General features: G+C 44.8%; 1 long non-coding RNA gene across 2 annotated transcripts in view; it reads right to left on the bottom strand.

The window, feature by feature from the left end:
* Positions 1-20,592, bottom strand: part of LOC147114185 (uncharacterized) — a 46,733-nt gene extending 26,141 nt beyond the window's left edge. The window contains exons 1-3 of one of the 2 annotated variants that reach the window (XR_015079365.1): positions 20,521-20,592; positions 9,452-9,539; positions 8,221-8,441 (exon numbers count right to left, since the gene is read on the bottom strand). This is a non-coding gene — a long non-coding RNA (uncharacterized LOC147114185). The remainder of the gene's footprint in view (positions 1-8,220; positions 8,442-9,451; positions 9,540-20,520) is intronic. The other variant, XR_015079366.1, reaches the window with a different exon arrangement.
* Between the last annotated feature and the right edge of the window lie 208 nt (positions 20,593-20,800).

The raw sequence follows: 20,800 nt of genomic DNA, 5'->3' as shown, positions 1-20,800 counted from the left end.
CAGGTCAAGAACCAGAGTCTAAAGGTGAGGCTCGGTAGCTCAGCAGGGCGAGATAAGGATAAGACTTGTTTTCTGTTCCTTTCTTCAGTAGCTGTTTGAGAACTTGAACACCTTTCTCTGCCTTACCATTTGACTGAGCATACAGAGGACTGGATGTGATGTGTTGAAAGTCATAATGTGCTGCAAACTGTTGCCACTCCTTACAGTTGAAGCACGGACCATTGTTGCTAACGGCAATCCTGGGAATTCCATGTCTGGCGAAGATGGTTTTCACATGCATTATGACATTGCTTGCTGTGGTGCTTGAGAGCAGCGCCATCTCAGGATAGTTAGAATAGTAGTCAATCACTATTAGATAGTCTTTACCATTCAAATGAAAGAGGTCCATACCAACCTTTTGCCATGGTGCTGTTGGTATGTCAGCTACTATCATTGGTTCCTTTGCTTGTTTGTTTTGGTGTTTCTGACATGTCTCACATATGCCTATCATGTTCTCAATGTCCTTATTTATGCCAGGCCAATAAACAGTGTCTCTTGCTCTCCTTTTGCATTTTTCAATTCCGAGGTGTCCCTCATGAATCCTTTTGAGCATGTCTCGACGTAGAGCCTGTGGAATGACTATTCTGTTCTGTTTTACTAATAGTCCACTTGCGACACTCAACTCTGACCTTATGTGAAAGTATTTTGGACAGGAACCTTTTGGCCAACCATGATGAATGTTCTCTATTACTGTTTGTAACACTGTATCTTTTACTGTTTCTTCTGCTATTTGCTTTGATTTTCTGTCTGACATGGGCAGCGCAGCAGTGACCATACTCACATGAACATCCACGTCTTCTTCAGTAGAGCTCACATGACTCATTGTGGGTGCTCGGGATAGTGCATCTGCTAACACTATGTATTTGCCTGGTGTGTAGATCAGTTCAAAGTCATATCTTTGCAGCTTCATCATGAGTCATTGAATCCTTGGAGACATCTCATTCAGATTTTTTTTAATGATGGCAACCAGTGGGCTGTGGTCTGTCTCAACTGTGAAGGTGGGAAGTCCATATATGTAGCCATGGAACTTTTCTAATCCAACTACCAAGCCTAGAAATTCCTTTTCAATCTGGGCGTATCGACACTCAGAATCAGTCATAGACCTGGAGGCATAGGCAACAGGCTTCCAATCTTCACCCTCTGCTTGTAGCAAGACCGCGCCTAGGCCATCTTTTGATGCATCTGTTGACACTTTGATTCTCTTTGTTGGGTCAAAGAAGGTGAGTACAGGTGTGGTTGTCAGCACTGTTTTGAGATTCATCCGCTCTTGTTCATGTTTTTCTGTCCATGCAAACTCATTTGTTTTATGTAGCAGGTCTCGCAGACAGGCTGTCTTGGCTGACAAGTTAGGAATGAACTTTCCAATGAAGTTTATCATCCCCATGATGCGTAGCACTCCTTTTTTGTCAGTGGGTCGGGGCACATTGATTATGGCATTTACTGTTTCCATATCTGGCTCTATTCCTTTACCAGATAGATTATCTCCTAGGAAAGTGACTTCCTGGACGCCAAACTGACATTTGGCTTTGTTGAGCTTCAGTGCATTCCGGCATATGCTCTGTAGCACTTTAGTCAGTCTCTCATTGTGTTCTTTCAGTGTGGAGCCCCAGATGATGATGTCATCAACATAGACCCGAACTCCTTCCAGACCTTCAATTATGTGTTCCATCGCTCTATGAAAGATTTCAGATGCAGATATTATCCAGAAAGGCATTCTGAGGAAACAATACCTGCCAAATGGTGTGTTGAAGGTACAGTATTTGGTGCTCTCTTCATCCAGTTTTAGTTGCCAAAATCCTTGTGAGGCATCGAGCTTTGTGAAGTATCTGGCACCTGACATTTCACTGGTGATTTCTTCTCGCTTGGGAATCTGGTAGTGTTCACGTTTTATGTTTGCATTTAAGTCCTTTGGATCCATGCATATTCTTAGATCATTGTTCTTTTTCTTTACACATACCATGGAGTTAACCCAGTCGGTTGGCTCTTCGACTTTCCTGATTCTGTCCATTCTGTCCAGTTCTTTCTTGAGCCGGTCACGCAGGGGTGCTGGAACTCTCCGTGGAGCATGTACCACTGGCTGAGCATTCTCCTTTAGCTGGATCTTGTAAGTGAATGGTAGAACCCCAAATCGTTTGAACACATCCTGAAAATTACTCACTACAGAATCCACTGAGTCATCTGGTCTGCTTATGGCACAGTTTATACGGTAGACTATCTTGACCAGTTCTAAGTCCTCACAAGCTTTGTCACCTAGTAGTGAATCAAGTCCTTCAGCCACAACAGAAAACATGAGATGATGCACTTTGTCTTTGACTGTCACTTTGAGTGTGCATACACCTAAGCTATCTATTTTCTGTCCATTATAGTTCTTCAGTAGTACTGACTTTTCCTGTATTTTGGGCTTTTCTTTCATATTTTTAATGTCACTCATACTGATTAAGTTTGCTTTTGCCCCAGTGTGTAGTTTCAATGTAACTAATGCTCCATTTACCTGCAGTGACATCATCCATTTGTCCTCTTTTACTGCATTAACTTTATGTTCAGCATTGTCCATTCCTGAGGGCTGCACATTTTCTGTATCCTTTTCTATATTGTCACATGTCACCATTCCTACAAAAAATGTCTCACTTAAATCAGTGTCCTCAATCACATTGACTTGTTGCCCTTTCTTTGTTTTTACTTTTGAAAAGCATTGTCTGGCAAAGTGATTCTTTCCATTACATTTTGTGCACATTTTTCCAAACACTGGGCATTGTCGTGACTGGTGTTTGTAACCACAGCGTTTACAATTAAAAATTCCTTCCTCCGATTGCTTTTCATTTCTGTTCTGTTTTAGTTTCTTCCCCTTGTAGGACACAGCACCGACAGCAGCACAGTCACTCATTACAGTCGCATCATTATTAATTTCATTGAAAGTCTTCGCGTGCTTTTGAGCTAGCTCACTGGCATGGCATATTTTCACAGCATTTTCCAATGTTAGTTCGGTTTCTCTCAACAGACATTCCCTGACCTTTTTATCATGAATACCAAACACAATCTGGTCATGAATCATGGATGATTTCAGTTCAGAGAAGTTACATGTCTGTGCTTTCAGTTTCAGATCGGTCACAAAGCTATCAAAAGTCTCATTTTCCTGCTTTGTCCGGGAACGGAACACGTACCTCTCATAGGTCTCGTTCTTTTTGGGAGAACAATGTGTATCAAATTTCTTTAGCACATCATCCAATTTTTCTCTGTCCCCCTCTTGATCAAATACAAACGTATTAAATACCTCTATCACCTGCGGACCTGCAACCATGAGCAGCAACGCTATTTTCCTTGCATCTGGCTTCGTACCGAACCCGATGGCAGCAATGTAGAGTTCGAATTGTTGTTTGAAAGTCCGCCAATTGCAGTCGACATTCCCCGTGAGTTTCAAACCCTCCAGTGGCTTCAAATTCTCCATGTCGCGTTTCACAATATTCAGCAGATTTTACCAGTCCTGGTACCATGTTATGTTCATAAATAAATAGACATTATCATTATGAACAGCTAGCTTGGAGCTAGTCATTTATTCAGCCATGTGGACTAGTTTACAGGCATCCATCTTGACTACTGCCTTGTGGGTAGCCTAGTGCATCGTGGATAGCCTACTATTTAAACATACAGCTCCACCTAGTGTACCATTCTATAATGACATGTTACTGATCATTACACTGGGAAGAAGGCATGGAGGCGGGTTGGAGATGGGTTTGCCACCCGCCCCCAAATTCTGCCATTTTCCTGGCCATCCCGCCTCTATACCTGCCTCCTCGGGACTGAGAAAATCGCCCCCCAAGTGTAAGGAAGTCTTGCTACAATTGTACATGGCTTAGGTGAGACCACACCTGGAGTACTGTGCACAGTTTTGTTCTCCATACCTAAGGAAACATATACTTGCCTTAGAGGGGGTGCAACAAAGGTTCACTAGATTGATTCCTGGGATGAGAGAGTTGTCCTATGAAGAGAGATTGAGCAGAATGGGCTTTAGAAGAATGAGAGGTGATCTCATTGAAACATATAAGATTCTGAGAGGGCTTGACAGGGTGGATGCTGAGAGGTTATTTCCCGTTGCTGGAGTGTCTAGAACCAGGGGGCATAGTCTCAGGATAAGGGATCGGCCATTTTGGACTGAGATGAGGAGGAATTTCTTCACTCAGAGGGTTGTGAATCTTTGGAATTCTCTACCCCAGAGGGCTGTGGTTGCTCAGTCGTTGAGTATATTCAAGGCTGAGATAGATAGATTTTTGGAATCTAAGGATATCAAGGGATATGGGAATCGAGTGGGAAAGTGGAGTTGTGGTCAAAGATCAGCCAGGGTTTTATTGAATGGCAGAGCAGGCTTAAAGGGCCATATGGCCTACTCCTGCTCCTAATTCTTATGTTCTTAACATGACTTCTAAAGTTCTAAATGCACAGTGAGCTCAATGTAACTCCTTATCAATAGTTGTATTATGGAAATAAATAAGAAATTCCAAGTGCATCGGCTTGCTGGCTGACAGAAGAGTGACTTACCCGGGGGTACAGGCTTGAGACACAGCTTGGACCCCTTAAAGATGTTGAAAATATTTAAAGTATTTTCCAGCTCCCTTATGAAGGGGGCCCATGGGCACTCCACACATGATTCTGAGGCGGGGGCAGGGGGGGCGGGCGGGGGGGGGCGTTACCCCACCCCGGAATGGAAACCCTTTACCAGGATTCCCAGCCTATTCTGATTGGCGGATGCCAGCACCCCTTAGAAATATGTAAAGTGGGGACGAGAAGTCCATTAAAGAATAATCATACATGGACTTTCAATGGAATGGGCTTGATGGGCCAAATAGCTTCTTTTTTGCTCCAGATTGTCTTACTCTGTAATGTTCTTAAATGCCTGATATTCTATTTATTCTCATTAATCAAAGACAATTGCCTCCTTTTCAGAGATTAGATGAGATTATTTTATTTCTCTTCCTTCCAGAATACTGCATTAATAAAGGGTGGTGGTAGCAGATTCAACAGTAACATTTAAAAGAGAATTGGATAAATACTTGAAGGGAAAAAAATTACAGAGCTATTGGGAAACAGCAGGGAAGTGGGATTAATTGGATAGCTCTACCAAAGAGCCGGCATAGGCATGATGGGCAGAATGGCGGCCTCCTGTGCAATATCATTCTATGATTCTAATATTTTAGCACCTAGTCATAGTCACATAAGAAAATAAGGGAGCGTGGAATAGGAAAAGGCAATGCAGCCCATCAAGTATGCCCCTTCAGTGGGCCATGCACAATCTATCTCCAGCATAGATTCTGCCCCACCCATCCAGTGTTACAAGGGAAAGCTCTGCACAAATACTCTGAACCCCAAAGATAACCAAGCAAAACTACATCGTATAAAATTAGGGTTGCAAAATTCCAGGAATTTTTAAAAGAGGAAACTTTCCATGGGAATTTTCAGGAATTTATGGGAATTTTGAGTTTTTTTGCACACTGATGGTTTTTATCTCTGACCCTTATATTATCTTTGTCATCAAAATAGACATACTGTTGCTTACAAATAAAAACAGGCTTTCAAAACTTTATTTAGGTTATAATTTTGAACTTTATTGAACTCCCACAAAAAAGACCCATCTAAAATAAAATAAAAAGAGCGTCAGCTTATTTAGCCTGTAATTTGTCCTTATTTTGTCCCTTTGAGTCTTCTACTCATGAGTCTTCTGAGTCTTCTTCTCATCATTGCTCCTCCTGATTCTCTGACTCTGGCTCTGACGTGTCCATTTCCTCCTCTGTGTCACTGTCTAGCTGTGGTGGACACTTCTGTATCTGGCTCAATAAGTTGTAGGTTCGCCCGGATAGCCACCAGTTTCTCCACTCACTTGTTAGTCAGCCTGTTGCGCACCTTTGTATGCGTATTCCCAAAAAGTGACCAGTTTCATTCAGAGGCCGCTGATGAAGGTGGGATTTGGAGTATCACCGATGCAATGGGTGACCGGGCCTCAGATGCACAAAGTCCCTTCCACCAGGTATGTGCACTGATATACTTGCATGATTCCAATATTCCGTCCCCATTCCAAAGACCTTGCTTGGTAGAGAACTTTGCCAGACTTCCCAGATCTTTGCCCACGTCCAGATTGAGGTGGCGTGAGAGGGTAGAAATCACACTAAGCACTGTTGATCTGTTCTCCAGAAAGTATTGGTCTCCCAACATGCTTTGGGTCCAGCATGTATGCTGCAGCATGAATCGGCTTGACACAAAACTCTTGACGCGTCCGTATGATTTGAACAATTGCCTTCTCCTCTGCTTTGAGCAGCAGGGATGTGGGTAGGGCAATGCTGATTTGTTCTTTTAAATCAGCAAAAAGCCCGACAGCATCTGACAAGACAGCATCATCTCCTTCAATCTGAGCAATTGCAGATGCTACTGGTGAGAGTAGTTTAAGGCTGCTAACCACTCTCTCCCAAAACACATCATCCAGCAGTATTTTCTTGATGGTGGTTTCCATATCCCCAGACTGGGATATTGCCATTTCTTGCAGCGACTCCTTACCCTCCAGAAGGCTGTTGTACATTATGACAACGCCACCCCATCTAGCGTTGCTGGGCAGCTTCAGTGTGGTGTTCTTGTTCTTTGTCGTTTGCTTGGAGTTGTAGGTTGCTGCAACTACCTGTTTTCCCCTGACATACTTAACAACTTGCTTGGCTCTCTTGTACAGTGCTTCCATGGTTCTCAAACCCATGATGTCCTTGAGGAGCAGGTTGAGCCCATGAGCTGCACACCCAATAGATGTAATATGAGGGTAGGCCTCCTCCACTAGAGCCCAAGCAGCCTTCATATTTGCAGCATTGTCAGTAACTACTGCAAAGACTTTTTGTGATCCAAGATCGTTGATGACCGCTTTCAGCTGATCAGCAATGTATGTGCCTGTGTGTCTGTTGTCCTTCGTGTCTGTGCTCTTGAAGAACACTGGGAGAGGAGTGGAGACGATGTAGTTTATGATGCCCTCCCCTTGTACGTTTGACCACCATCTGAGATAACTGCAACACAGTCTGCCATCTCTATCATTTCTTTGAGCTTTCCTTGGACTCTGTTATACTCAGCCTCCAGCAAATAAGTAGACAAAGCATGTCTGGTGGGAGGACAGTATGCAGGGCGAATAACATTGAAAAATCTCTTCCAGTACACATTGGCTGTGAGCATGAGGGGTGAGCCTGTTGCATATACAGCTCGAGCAAGGCACTCATCTGCATTCTTCTGGCTATGGTTATCCATTGTATCAAAGAACCTTCCAAATGGGCCAGGAGTTGCTGATGATAAGGAGCCTGATGCTAAATGTGAACCATCATCTTCTTGAATGGAAGCAGAGGAACTCTGGGCTGACTGCTGTGAGCTTTGAGTGAAGTTGTTGCATTTGGATAAATGCTGCTGCATCTTTGTGGCATTCTTTACATAGGGCTTTGTACAGTGTTTGCACATGTACACAGTCTTTCCATCTTTAATGCCTGGGGTAAAATGCTTCCACACATCCGACGGTAAACGTAGCATTGTTCTATGCAGAGAAATAAAGGGCATTTGTCTCTGTGTCGAACTGCGGTCGATCAGCACGATTGCAACAGGGTGAGTAAATTTTTCCTGATGCTCCATGTGACGGAAGCATGACCTGTGCATGCACGACGCTACATCACCAATAGAGGGAGCTAATCGCTCATCCACTCATCCAACCAATCAGGACACATTTGTTCACAGTCACACACAAAACTTGTAATTATTAAAACAAGCCAAGTAAGAAGATAAACATATATTGATGAAGAAATTCCTTAATAATTAAGATACCATCTCTGTTAGTAATTTTAAAAGAGGACCTGTGAAAAAAATGAAAGAAATACAAAAAAAAACAATATTATGCTAGCATGTGCTTTTTTGGGCAAAATTCCCAAGCTAAACTTCCCATGGAAAATTTCCGGAAATTTACCGGAAACTTTCCACCCCTTCGCAACCCTATATAAAATATTGAAAAGTTATTATTAGTGAAAACAACACTAATTGTGGTAAAGAATTAAAACTTGTTAAAAAAGATAAACAATATCAATGTCTCTTAAAAATGACATCAGATACAAAACTATTCTTTCATCCTTGATATGAAAGTAAGTGCCACTAGTGTGTGAGCATGTAGTGTACTGATGTATTTACCATGAAATCATAAAACATAGGTTCTGATCCTCTTGCAGAAAGTTCCCAATTCTAGTCGGGGGCCATCTAGAAAGGTGTTGAATGAAGGTAAGTTTCTTTCCCTGAGAAAGTTGAGAATTGGAGGGTGAATCATCTTCTCTCACGCTTGTGCATCTCATAATGACTGATTCCAGAACAGATTTAGCACAACCTTGCTTCTGTCTGTTCTCTGTCAGCAAATTCTGCCAAATACAGGAACATTAGATAGAAAGAGAAAGAAACAGCTTGTACACAGTTGCTTTAATAAAATACATATATATATTGATGGCTTATCAGCTTTTGACAACTTTAATCCTTGTTCCACCCGAGAGCAACATGATTCTCACTAATTCTAGTTCAAGCATGTTTTGTTGAATAAAGCAGTGGCAGACACGTCTAAGACACCTTGGGAAAGATTTCTGTGAAATTAATTCTGAGCCAATTGCACACATGACAGTAATGGAATAAGGCTGTTGAAAGCCTGTGTGACATTTTGTTCAGTATTTACTTTTTGTTGCTGCTGGCACTGTATAAATCATTAATGCTTTGGTGTCTCCTCTGCAACTGTTTCCTCTTTAGTGTAGCTCCTAGTTCCTGCATCACATCCTGCCTACAAATTGCAACAGGATGTGGCCAGGGACCAACTTTGCTGAACAGAAGCTCAGCTTCATCAATCACATTGTGTTACTTTGATTGGGCATCCTTTTGATATTTCCCACTTGAACAATGTAAATAATTAAGACATACCTTTACCACACAGTCAGTAAGTCCTGTATTCAAACTCTACCTATTAATCTAACATTTTTTGGGGGTGAATTTTCATGTTCCTCAAGGTGAGGGATGTTAGGAAAGGAACACTTTCCCATTTCAGACAATCAGGGTGTAATTTTAGCCTAAATGCTGGGTGGGTTTGGGTCGGCCGCCTGTTTTACACCACCATCCCCCCAACCCCTGATTTTTACTCTCCATTGAAGTCAATGAAATACTCTGTATTTGTTTCACTAATAACTGTACACCCAATCAGTCTGCAGGACTGCCCATTTGTTTTTATACAGTTGAAATTAATGGATGATCCTGGGGATATTTAAAGCACAATGCAAGTTATTTGCTACTTTACAACAAGCATTATTGGAGACATGAAGAATTATGTACCTTACATAGGAAGCACCACTGACATCCTCTGACTGCTTTAAAGGAAGCGAAAGTAGCTCACCTGTTAGTGTTTTCGAGCAGCTGACAGGCACCTTCACACGGGGCTGAATTTTGCCGATGCTCAGAGTGCGGGTTTGAAGGCAGGTCCACTGTCAAAATCACAAAGATTGACAGCGGATCAGTATCCCACTGTAAACCCGCCTCCTTGTCAGTTTCTCAAGTGTCGGCTCTGTCATCCCTGAACAGATCCGACACCAAGCGGCAGGTCAGCCAATTTAGATAGTTAAAAGGTAGTTAAGAACCATTTTCACATTTACTTACCATTTTACCAGGTTTTCAATGGGGTTCCTGGAGAGCGGCTATCACGTCAGGTAAGCATGTTGGGTTCTCAATGACAGAAAGCAGAGAGTTGGGATAAATGGTTCATTCTCAGACTGGCAATCAGTAACTAGTGGTGTTCCGCAGGGGTCGGTGCTGGGTCCCCAACTCTTTACAATCTATATTAACGATTTGGAGGAGGGGACCGAGTGTAACATATCAAAGTTTGCAGATGATACTAAGATGGGAGGGAAAGTAATGAGTGAGGAGGACATAAATAACCTGCAAAGGGACATAGACAGGCTAAGTAAGTGGGCAGAGATTTGGCAGATGGAATACAATACTGGAAAGTGTGAGGTTATGCACTTTGGCAGGAAAAATCACAGAGCAAGTTATTATCTTAATGGCAAGAAACTGGAAAGTACTGTAGTACAAAGGGATCTGGGGGTCCTGGCGCACGAAACTCAAAAGGTTAGTATGCAGGTGCAGCAAGTGATCAAGAAGGCCAATGGAATGTTGGCTTTTATTGCTAGGGGGATAGAATATAAAAACAGGGAGGTATTGCTGCAGTTGTACAAGGTATTGGTGAGACCGCACCTGGAATACTGCATACAGTTTTGGTGTCCATACTTAAGAAAAGACATACTTGCTCTCGAGTCAGTACAAAGAAGGTTCACTCGGTTAATCCTGGGGATGAGGGGGTGGTCATATGAGGAGAGGTTGAGTAGATTGGGACTCTACTCATTGGAGTTCAGAAGAATGAGAGGCGATCTTATTGAAACATAAGATTGTGAAGGGGCTTGATCGGGTGGATGCGGTGAGGATGCTACCAATGATGGATGAAACTAGAACTAGGGGGCATAATCTTAGAATAAGGGGCTGCTCTTTCAAAACTGAGATGAGGAGAAACCTCTTCACTCAGAGGGTGGTAGGTTTGTGGAATTTGCTGCCCCAGAAAGCTGTGGAAGCTACATCATTAAATAAATTTAAAACAGAAATAGATAGTTTCCTAGAAGTAAAGGGAATTAAGGGTTACGGGGAGCGGGCAGGAAATTGGACATGAGTCTAGGTTCGGAATGGTCATGGCCCTGTGGGTAGTGGAGCGGGCCCAGGGGCCGTGTAGCCTGGTTCTGCTCCTACTTCTTGTGTTCTAATTCTGTGTTAGATTTCAGGAGATGGTTTTATTCCTGTTCCTGGTTGGGGTGGAGATCGCCTTTACAGAAGGTAAGTACTGTAGAAAATATAGGGGCAGAGTGATCTCCTGGACTAGTTTCGATCGCCTAGATGGGTCGGAGAGGAATTTCCCAGATTTTTTCTCCCAAATTGGCCATTGGGTTTTTTATCTGGCTTTTCGCCTCTCCCGGGAGATCACATGGGTTCGGGTGGGATGGAGAGTGATAGAAGATTTGAGGTTAGGATCAGATCAGCCATGATCTTATTGAATGGTGGAGCAGGCTCGAGGGGCCGATTGGCCTACTCCTGCTCCTATTTCTTATGTTCTTATGATTGCTGTGAACAGGTGAAAGCTGCAAAAGTGGTCTAAAACCTACCATTTCACAGCTGTTCACTTCCCAATCTTAGAAGCTGGAGCATTAACGATTTGGAACCCACTTTTGAGCTTTATGTACTTTTGAAGTGTTTGGAGTAATCTCTCTGTCCAGTGTCACCTCCTTGGAACAACCTATCTCAACATTGACAGATTACTTCTTGTCAATGTACCTTGGCACATTGGATCCAAAACTGGCTTAGTGGCAGAAGACAGAGGGTGATGGTGGAAGGTTGTTTTTGTGACTGGAAGCCTGTGTCCAGTGGGGTACCGCAGGGATCGGTGCTGGGTCCCTTGCTGTTTGTGGTCTACATTAATGATTTGGATGTGAATGTAAAGGGTATGATCAGTAAGTTCGCAGATGACACGAAAATTGGTGGGGTGGTAAATAGCGAGGAGGGAAGCCTCAGGCTACAGGACGATATAGATGGGTTGGTCAGATGGGCGGAACAGTGGCAAATGGAATTTAACCCTGAAAAGTGTGAGGTGATGCATTTTGGACGGACTAACAAGGCAAGGGAATACACAATGAATGGTAAGACCCTAGGAAAGACAGGATCAGAGGGACCTTGGTGTGCATGTACATAGATCCCTGAAGGCAGCAGAACAGGTGGATAAGGTGGTTAAAAAGGCATATGGGATACTTGCCTTCATTAGCCGAGGCATAGAATATAAGAGCAGGGAGGTTATAATGGAGCTGTACAAAACGCTGGTAAGGCCACAGCTGGAGTACTGTGTGCAGTTCTGGTCGCCACACTATAGGAAGGATGTGATTGCTTTGCTTTGGAGAGGGTGCAGAGGAGATTTACCAGGATGTTACCTGGGCTGGAGCACTTCAGCTATGAAGAAAGACTGGACAGGCTGGGGTTGTTTTCCTTGGAGCAGAGAAGGCTGAGGGGGGACCTGATTGAGGTGTACAAAATTATGAGGGGCATAGATAGGGTAGATAGTAAGGAACTTTTCCCCTTAGTAGAGGGGTCAATAACAAGGGGGCATAGATTCAAGGTAAGGGGGCAGGAGGTTTAGAGGGGATTTGAGGAAAAAAAATTTCACCCAGAGGGTGGTTGGAATCTGGAACTCACTGCCTGAAAGGGTGGTAGAGGCAGGAACCCTCACAACATTCAAGAAGCATTTGGATGAGCACTTGAAATGCCACAGCATACAAGGCTGTGGACCAAATGCTGGAAAATGGGATTAGATTAGACAGGGCTTGATGGCCGGTGCGGACGCGATGGGCCGAAGGGCCTCTTTCTGTGCTGTATAACTCTATGACTCTATCTCAACCTCACCTGCCATCTATTCCATCAGTGCTCTTGAAAAAAATCTCACCTTGATCCTCAGAATCCCAACACGATCAGCCCCAACACCAACATATCCGGGCACACCAGCAGCACCAACATCCACACCAACCTTATCGGCAATTAACTGATGCTGCACAGGACACAGGACATCATCACCCGTGCACATTGCTGCCCGGGACGCCAGCGATGGCCTCACCATGTCCAGATTTGCTTCACTTAACACTGAACATCTTGGCTGTGACATGATGCACCCGGTCAGCACTACCCCACACCAGCACCATAAAGCATCCCTACAATGCCCAAGCCATTCCTCTCACACTCATCACCATTGGGGGTGTGTGGCGGGGGGGGGGGAATGTTATGTCTCACCATTCACTGGAACTCTCTAAGACACTTTCAAAGATGCACACAAATCTGTTAAGAAGGCAAAGTGGTGACAATAAGGATTTTAATGCTTGACAACGCATTAACAGAAAGTTTACACGAACATTGGCTAAAACATCCAAGTGCCTACCCTTGTGTGTTGCTAGTTGGTATGATTGGACTAGGATGAGGCTGAGTGTGAGGGGTGGCTAGTGAGATGGGGGAGTGATAATGTAGATAGAGAGGGTTGGGTGAAGGTGCAAGGTAAGTTGGTGTGAGTAAGGATGTGCAGGAGTAGGGTAGGGAAGGCAGAGTGATGGGATGTGATGAGTGGCACAGCAGGATGAGGTTGAGTGTGGCTTTGCAGTAACGTTTTGTGATCTACTGAGATCATTGAAAGGTGTGTGCCACTGCAGCCAGGTCCTCCTGACAACATCCCTGCTTGTGTCTTCATGTGCAATGTGCAACCAGGCTGTGCTGGTGTCCTGGGGAGGTCTCGACCGCACATTGGGAGGGAAGAGAACCTCCCTACGTGCTGTGACTCCCTCCATAAGCATATGGAGGGAGTCATGGGAGAGCCTGGGTGCAGCTGTGCAGTGTTTGTCTGTGTTTGCAGCACCTCAATGCTATAGAACACCAACAGCACAACTGTCAAAATGAATGTGGACATGACCCCTTTAAGGAAACCGGCTGATGTCGCATCATCAGATGATGTCATCAGACCCGCTTCCTTTTAATTGGCTGAGAACCTCACAGGGCGGGCTTAACAAGCCCAATCAGGGCAAAATCACTTGGAGGAGGCGGGATGAAGACGGGTGCGAAGTTTGAGGCCGCTGTCTGCTCCGGCCGCACCGGACCCGCCACGGCTGGTGAAATCACGGCTCTAGTGTGCACATATTTCTATATATTTTCATGATCTGAAAATTAGTTGTGGCACACAGAGGTGCTTTAGGCAAATAAATTAACAAATAATTATCTTAATCTTGTTGCATCAATTAAAATAACAAACATTAATGAATTTGGGAAATCTATTATAAAAAATCAGTTGCATGATAAAAACAGATTATGTTAAAGATGGATTGACAATTAGATGGGTTTCATTCTGATACATTTCAAAAACGGTGCATGAACATTGCAGGAAGGTTTCAAGCTGGAACCTGAAAAATCTTTCAACAAGATCTCGTGATGTTGTCACCCATGTAATGTTTTATTAAAGAGAAGTAACAAATACACTAAAATATTAATCACAAAAATAATAAATTCAAATTTGCAAAATTAGCATAGCTTATATTCTAAAAGACAGGACATCAAACTTATGTCCCAATTCTCTTTTTCGCTTTTGCTTCTCCGTGAAGTGTTGTGTCGCATATATAAATAATCTCCAAAGAGCATCAGTTTGAAATGTGAACAAAGTAAAGATGTACAATATTTTTGACACCCATTTACTCAGATGCTTGAGGCTAAAAATTGGAAAATCAGAAAGACGTAGGATTTAGAAATGAAAAAATCCACAGAACTATCTGAATACAACCAATGCAAACTTTCAGCAGCTGCTGACTGAAGGGGTTGTGACCACCTATAGAAATGAAATAAATCAGAGTCACCAGCCGGATGGGCAATACCATTTTGTTCCATACACTTTATAAAATGTATTGCAAATAGAATTATATCTGGTAAACTTACTGTAAAGTTAAAAGTTCACTATCTATTCATTACCATCGTCGAATCCCCCACTATCAACATCCTGGGGGTCACCATTAACCAGAAACTTAACTGGACCAGCCACATAAATACGATAGCAAAATACTGCAGATGCTGGAAATCCAAAATAACAACAGAGAATGCTGGTAAAACTCAGCAGGTCAGGCAACATCCGTGGAGAGAAATTTGAGTTGACGTTTCGGGTTGAAACCCTTCTTCAAAACTGGAAAGAAAATAAAAAGATCGAAGGCAAAGCTGCGATTGAACAAAAGAAGAAAAGGAGACAATAAAAGGTATAAGAAGCCAGATGAGATGGTAATGGGCCCGTGGAGACAAAAGGCAGCTGAGATTAGGTGTGAAGCGTACTGGCAGGATAAGGACAGCTGCCAGGTGAGAGAGAGAAACAAAAGGAAAGGAGGGGGGGGGGGGGAAAGGAGGACCCTTTGGCATAAATACCCTAAAGCATAAATACTTTGGCAACAAGAGCAGGTCAGAGGCTAGGTATTCTGTGGCGAGTGTCTCACCTCCTGACTCCCCAAAGCATTTCCACCATCTACAAGGCACAAGTAAGGAGTGTGATGGAATACGCTCCACTTGCCTGGATGAGTGCAGCTCCAACAACACTCAAGAAGTTCGACACCATCCAGGACAAAGCAGCCCGCTTGATTGGCACCCCATCCACCACCTTAAACATTCACTCCCTCCACCACCGGCGTACCGTGGCTGCAGTGTATACCATCTACAAGATGCACTGCAGCAACTCGCCAAGGCTTCTTCGGCAGCACCTCCCAAACCCGTGACCTCTTCCACCTAGAAGGACAAGGGCAGCAGGCGCATGGGAACACCACCACCTCCAAGTTCCCTCCAAGTCACACACCATCCTGACTTAGAAGTATATCAGCCGATCCTTCATCGTCGCTGGGTCAAAATCCTGGAACTCCCTCCCTAACAGCACTGTGGGAGTACCATCACCACACAGACTGCAGCGGTTCAAGACTGCCTTCTCAAGGGCAATTAGGGATGGACAATAAATGCTGACATTTCTAGCGACGCCCTGATCCCATAAAAACAAATAAAAATAATTTAAAAATCTGGAGTCATAGCTGACACAAAGTGAGATAGTTTCTGCTGACCAATCATTACAGCCCCGGGACATCAATATTTCTCAGGACAGTGTCTGCAATCCAACCATCTTCAGCTGCTTCATTAATGATCTTCCCTTAATCATAAGGTTTGGATTGGGGACATCTGCTGATGATTTTACAGTGTGTAGGGGGCGGCGTGTGCCCAGTTAGCTTCACCTCTGACTGTCCCGTGAGCGGTTCGAATCGCTCCCACACCCCTGGGTTCTAGACACCGGACTTAGGTACAGGCGGTGATACAGAAAATCGAGTAGACAAGTGGTTTGGTGCAAGAAAACCAAAATTTTATTAAAGCAGAATAAAACACAATCTTGAGAATTACTGGTATGAATACAGGCATAAACAATTACACTTATATGAGGAACACACGGCACATTGAAGGAAAACAACTAAATTAACAATCCTCTTATCCTGATCCCACCCCCTATACCTAACTACATTAAGCTATGAGGGGCCAGGAATTCATGCTCACCAATCCGAAACCTGTTGCTTTAACTGGGTTGGTTTTGAGGTCCACTCTTTCTGTCCTTTGGGGTATCCCATCGCCACATGGTCTCAGGGCGCGGTGCTGAAGTTGTTTATGTGAAGCACCCTCCTTTTCCTCAGCTAACGTCGTCGTCGAGTCGCGATGGGTTTTCTTCTTCTTCCTCGGGCAGTCGTTGACGGTATTGCTGCGGTTGGGGGTCGGTTCGCGGTCTTTATCGTCTAAATGATTTCTCTATCCAAGTTTCGTATGCCAGTTTATTCTTAGACTGGGCTATTATTGATTTTTCTACCCATCCTTCGAACGCTAGCTTATTCTTCAACCTGGGCTATGACTCTGGGGTTTTATTGTCCATGCATGTAAATGCCAACTTATTTCTTCAAGCGCCAGCTTATAACTAGGTGTTTGACCTCCAACACATCTTTCCGCTGCCCTTCTCTGCTTTTACCGTATTCTTTATCTCGTCTCGTCTCGTCTGCCCATTTGTGGCCTGTGTGTCCTGTGTGTTTTCGAATTGGGTCCGTTCTCCTCCCGTGTTTGGCCCTGGTGTACTGGGCGTCCTTGGTGTTGAGCAGCGCGGGGAGCGAGAAGAGAGCCCGCCACGAGGCCAGGGCACGAGAACGAGAGGCAGCAGGCCAAGGCCACAAGCAAGAGATAAGAGAGCGATCGCCTCTGATGGGCCTACAATTATACCCGGTTCTTCATTCCTTATCTGCGCGCCAAATCAGGTCAGTCCTTTGTTTAACTTTTGGCAGGCTCGTTTAAAATGATTACAGCCATTTACTGTAACGACTTCTGGAGTGGTTGGCTCCGGGTCTAATGGCCTCGATGTCCTGGTTGTTTGTCATGGATGAAACTTAATTGTCCCCATCCTGACTTGATGGCTACTGTGAGCTGTTACCAATTAAATATGCAGAAACCTAATGGCCTCGATTTTAGGCCCATTCTAGCTTGATCTGTTTCAAGGCGAATGAATGCATATTCTGTGTTTGCTTTGGCTGTCTGGCCCCACAGAGTCCTTTCACAGATTCCTGCATTTTAAGTTTCGCTTCAGGGTCTGCCTGTCTGCAGGGCCTTGCTTTTTAAAAATCCTGTTGGTTTTGGTCACGAGGTTACAGAAGCCATTTTGGGTACCCTGTTTTTAATAACTTGTCCAAACAGGGTCCCTTGATCCATAATTTTGGGGAATGCGGGAGTTTTGAGAACCCTACAAGTGTTTAGCTAAATTTGCAACTCCTAAGATAATGAAGCAGTCCATACCAGTCTACTGCAGGACCTGGACAATATCCAGGCTTGGGTCGACAAGTGGCAGGTAACATTCACACCACATAAGGGCCAGGCAATGGTCATCTCCAACAAGGAATGGTCCAATCACCACCCCCGCACCCCCCCCCACACCCACCCACCCGACCTTCAATGGCACCACCAGCATTAAATACCCCACCGCCAACATCCTGGGGGACACCAGTAGCCTGACTGGACTAGCTATATCAACAACATGACCACAAGAGCAGGGCAGAGGCTGGGTACTTTGCAATGAGTAGCTCACCTCCTGATCCCTCAAGGCATTTTCACCATCTACAAGGCGTGTTAGGAGTGTGGTGGAATAATCACCATTCACTACTCACCCAGATGGGTGCTGTAACAACACTCAAAAAGCTTAGTGCCATTCAGCACAGAGAAGTCCACTTAATCAGCAGTTCTGCCACCAGACGGATCATCCACTCCCTCCAAAATTAGCACACTGTGGCTGCAGGATGGACTTACGTAAACAGCACTTCCCAGCTCCACGGCCACTACCACCACCAAGGACATGAGCAGCAAAATCATGGGAACGCACTCACTTCCAAGTTTCCCTCCAAGTCATGTACCATCCTGACTTAGACATATATCTCATCCTTTCAATGTCACTGAGCCAATATCCTGGAATACCCTACCTAACATTTTCATGGAGCACTAATAGCACAAGGACAGCGGCAGCTTAATAAGGTCCACTACCTTTTCAGGGCAACTAGGGGCGGGCAGGCCTGACTCCAATATTCAAGAATCTCCAATAATTAAGCCGATATCTTTAAAGGAACATATACCTACACTGGCCCGAATTTTCTGCTGCCTACGGGTGCGTACGCGGTCGTAAGTGCCTCGCAAGTTCCGGGTTTACGCGAATGTGCTAAAACCTGGAACTTGCGATCTGTCAAGCATCTTCTTGACAGATCCACTGCATCCCCGGGAAATGTAGCACTGCTGGCGCAGAGTGGGTATTTTATATAGTATAATAATGTCGCTGTCCTCATAAAGCTGTCCACCCTCTGTGAGCAGCACCATGGCAGATTTATTATGTATTAAAGAAAGAAAGAAATAGAAAGAAATTGCATTTATTTACATATAATACATTTTACATTGCATAAGAACATCGAAAATACAGGACTGGAAAACTATGAAGTCCAATTGGCTTATCCTGAAAACTAATATCTCTCAAATCAACCAATCCCTCAAATATCGATCTAATTCTCCCTTAACTTTAAAAAAATATATTTTTCTCCTTTGTCTCCTTCAGCATTCAATTCCACAAGTTCACCACCCTCTTAGTAATATAGTTAAATCTAAACTGCCTGTGTACTTTCCCTATTCTAAGTTTGAGACCTTGTCCCTTGGTTCAAGAGTTTGTAGCAATCTTGAATATATTATCGGTGTTCAATTTATTTATTCTCTTAACAATCCTGAATCCTTGAATAATATTTGCCTCGAGCCTGCTCTTCTCAAAACAATCTCTTAAACAATCACAGACTCTTCAACCTCTCCTCACACCTCAGATGCCTTAAACTGCTTGATATATGCTCTTTATAAACACTGTGTCCTCCAACCTATCATGAGCAATGGGATGAGATATCTTCTAACCTTAATATATATTCTTAATATGTTGGGCATTAGCATTGGCTCAGTAGTAGTACACTTGCCCCCAAGTCAGAAGGTTGTGGATTTAGGCATCATTCCAGAGACATAATCTAGGTTGACACTTCAATGCAGCACTGAGGGAGTGCTGTTTCAGAAGAAATGCTAAACGTCTGTCCTCTCAGGTGAATGTAAAAGATCCCAAAATCAGAGGAGTTCTCCTGGTGTCCTGGCCCATGTTTACTCTTTAACCAGCTTCATTAAAATAGATTCTGCCGAGGGCCTCAGAAGAGTCGGGGGGGGGGGAGGAAGGGGGAAAGAAGGCAATCAAGGGGGGGGGCGAGCAGTGGTCAGCAGAGGTCCGCGGTTCTAATGTGGAACCGGTAGCAAAAACTCCTGTTTCTCCTGGCTCCGCAATAAGGTACGTATAAAAAAGGTTTATTTTTGGCCGCAGTCTCTAGGACCTCTTTATGGACATATCCAAACCCCCTCACTATCGTGCATCCCTCACATTGGCTCCTCCTCCACCAGGCCAGAGAGAATAGAAAATAGCAGAAAGCAGAGAGAATAGAAAAGGCAGTTGAGGCCAATTCATTAAATATATTCAAGAAGGAGTTAGATATATTTTTTTAGACTAAAGGGATCAAGGGATATGGGGAGAAGGCAGGGACAGGGTACTGAATTTGGATGATCAGCCATGACCACATTGAATGGTGGAGCAGGCTCGAGGGGCCGAATGGCCTACTCCTGCTCCTATCTTCTATGTTTCTATGAGGGAGAAGGGACCGCAACCTATCACCAACTCACACTTATAGAATCATAGGCCGGAGTTTTCTGAGGTAAGAGTGGGTGGGTTGGAGGCGTGGGGGGAAGTGAAACTTGAAAAAATTGAAAACCCGACACCAACCCGCCCACTTTCATCTGTCACTCAGGCGGGGGCTGCCAACCCGCTGCCAAGAGGCGGGTTGGCAATTTACATATGATAATGAGGCCTGAGACCTCTACTTTAACCTGCTTTGCAGGGTTCCCTGCAGGCGGCCGGGGATCTCGGGGCTCGGGATTCCCGGTGGCTGCAGCGAGGCAGCCTCAGCCTCGGGGAGCAATGCTTGTGGGCTGGGAGGAATAGGAATGCTTCCTCCCGGCCCCCAAGCTCCCCCACCATCAGCCTGGCCCTCCTCGGGGTTGGGGATCTGAGCCCCCCCCAGCGATCGAACACCTCCCCACCCCGGGATCACAACTCCCCACCTCGGGGACAGGGATCGGACCCCCTCCCCGGGACTGGAACCCCCCCAGGGGATCGGACCCCACGGGGGATCAGAACCACTCCCCTCAGGCTCAGACCCAAATACCCGCCGCCCCCACCATCCTGGGTCCGGGACTTACCTGCTGCTGTGGTCTCCTTCTCCGAGTTCCCCGCACGAATGGATGCCAGCCTGTCAATCAGGTTGACTTCCAGACAGGGAACCCGCCCCTGATGTCGCATGCACACTGTGGAGTTTAAACTCCACAGCATGCCGGGAAACCCGACCTTCCGTGTTTCCCGCCATTTCCTGGGTCCCCCCGCATCATGTGGGGGGGGGGGGGGGGGGGGACCCGGGAAAATCCAGCCCATAGAATAGAATCATAGAATAGTTACAGCTCAGAAGGAGGCCATTCGGCCCGT

Source organism: Somniosus microcephalus, chromosome 8, assembly GCF_052327205.1.
Source record: "Somniosus microcephalus isolate GS21.2 chromosome 8, FLI_Smic_1.0, whole genome shotgun sequence".
NCBI lineage: Eukaryota > Metazoa > Chordata > Chondrichthyes > Squaliformes > Somniosidae > Somniosus > Somniosus microcephalus.
The sequence above is the reverse complement of the archived record's forward strand: the minus strand, read 5'-3'. Positions and strand labels throughout refer to the sequence as shown.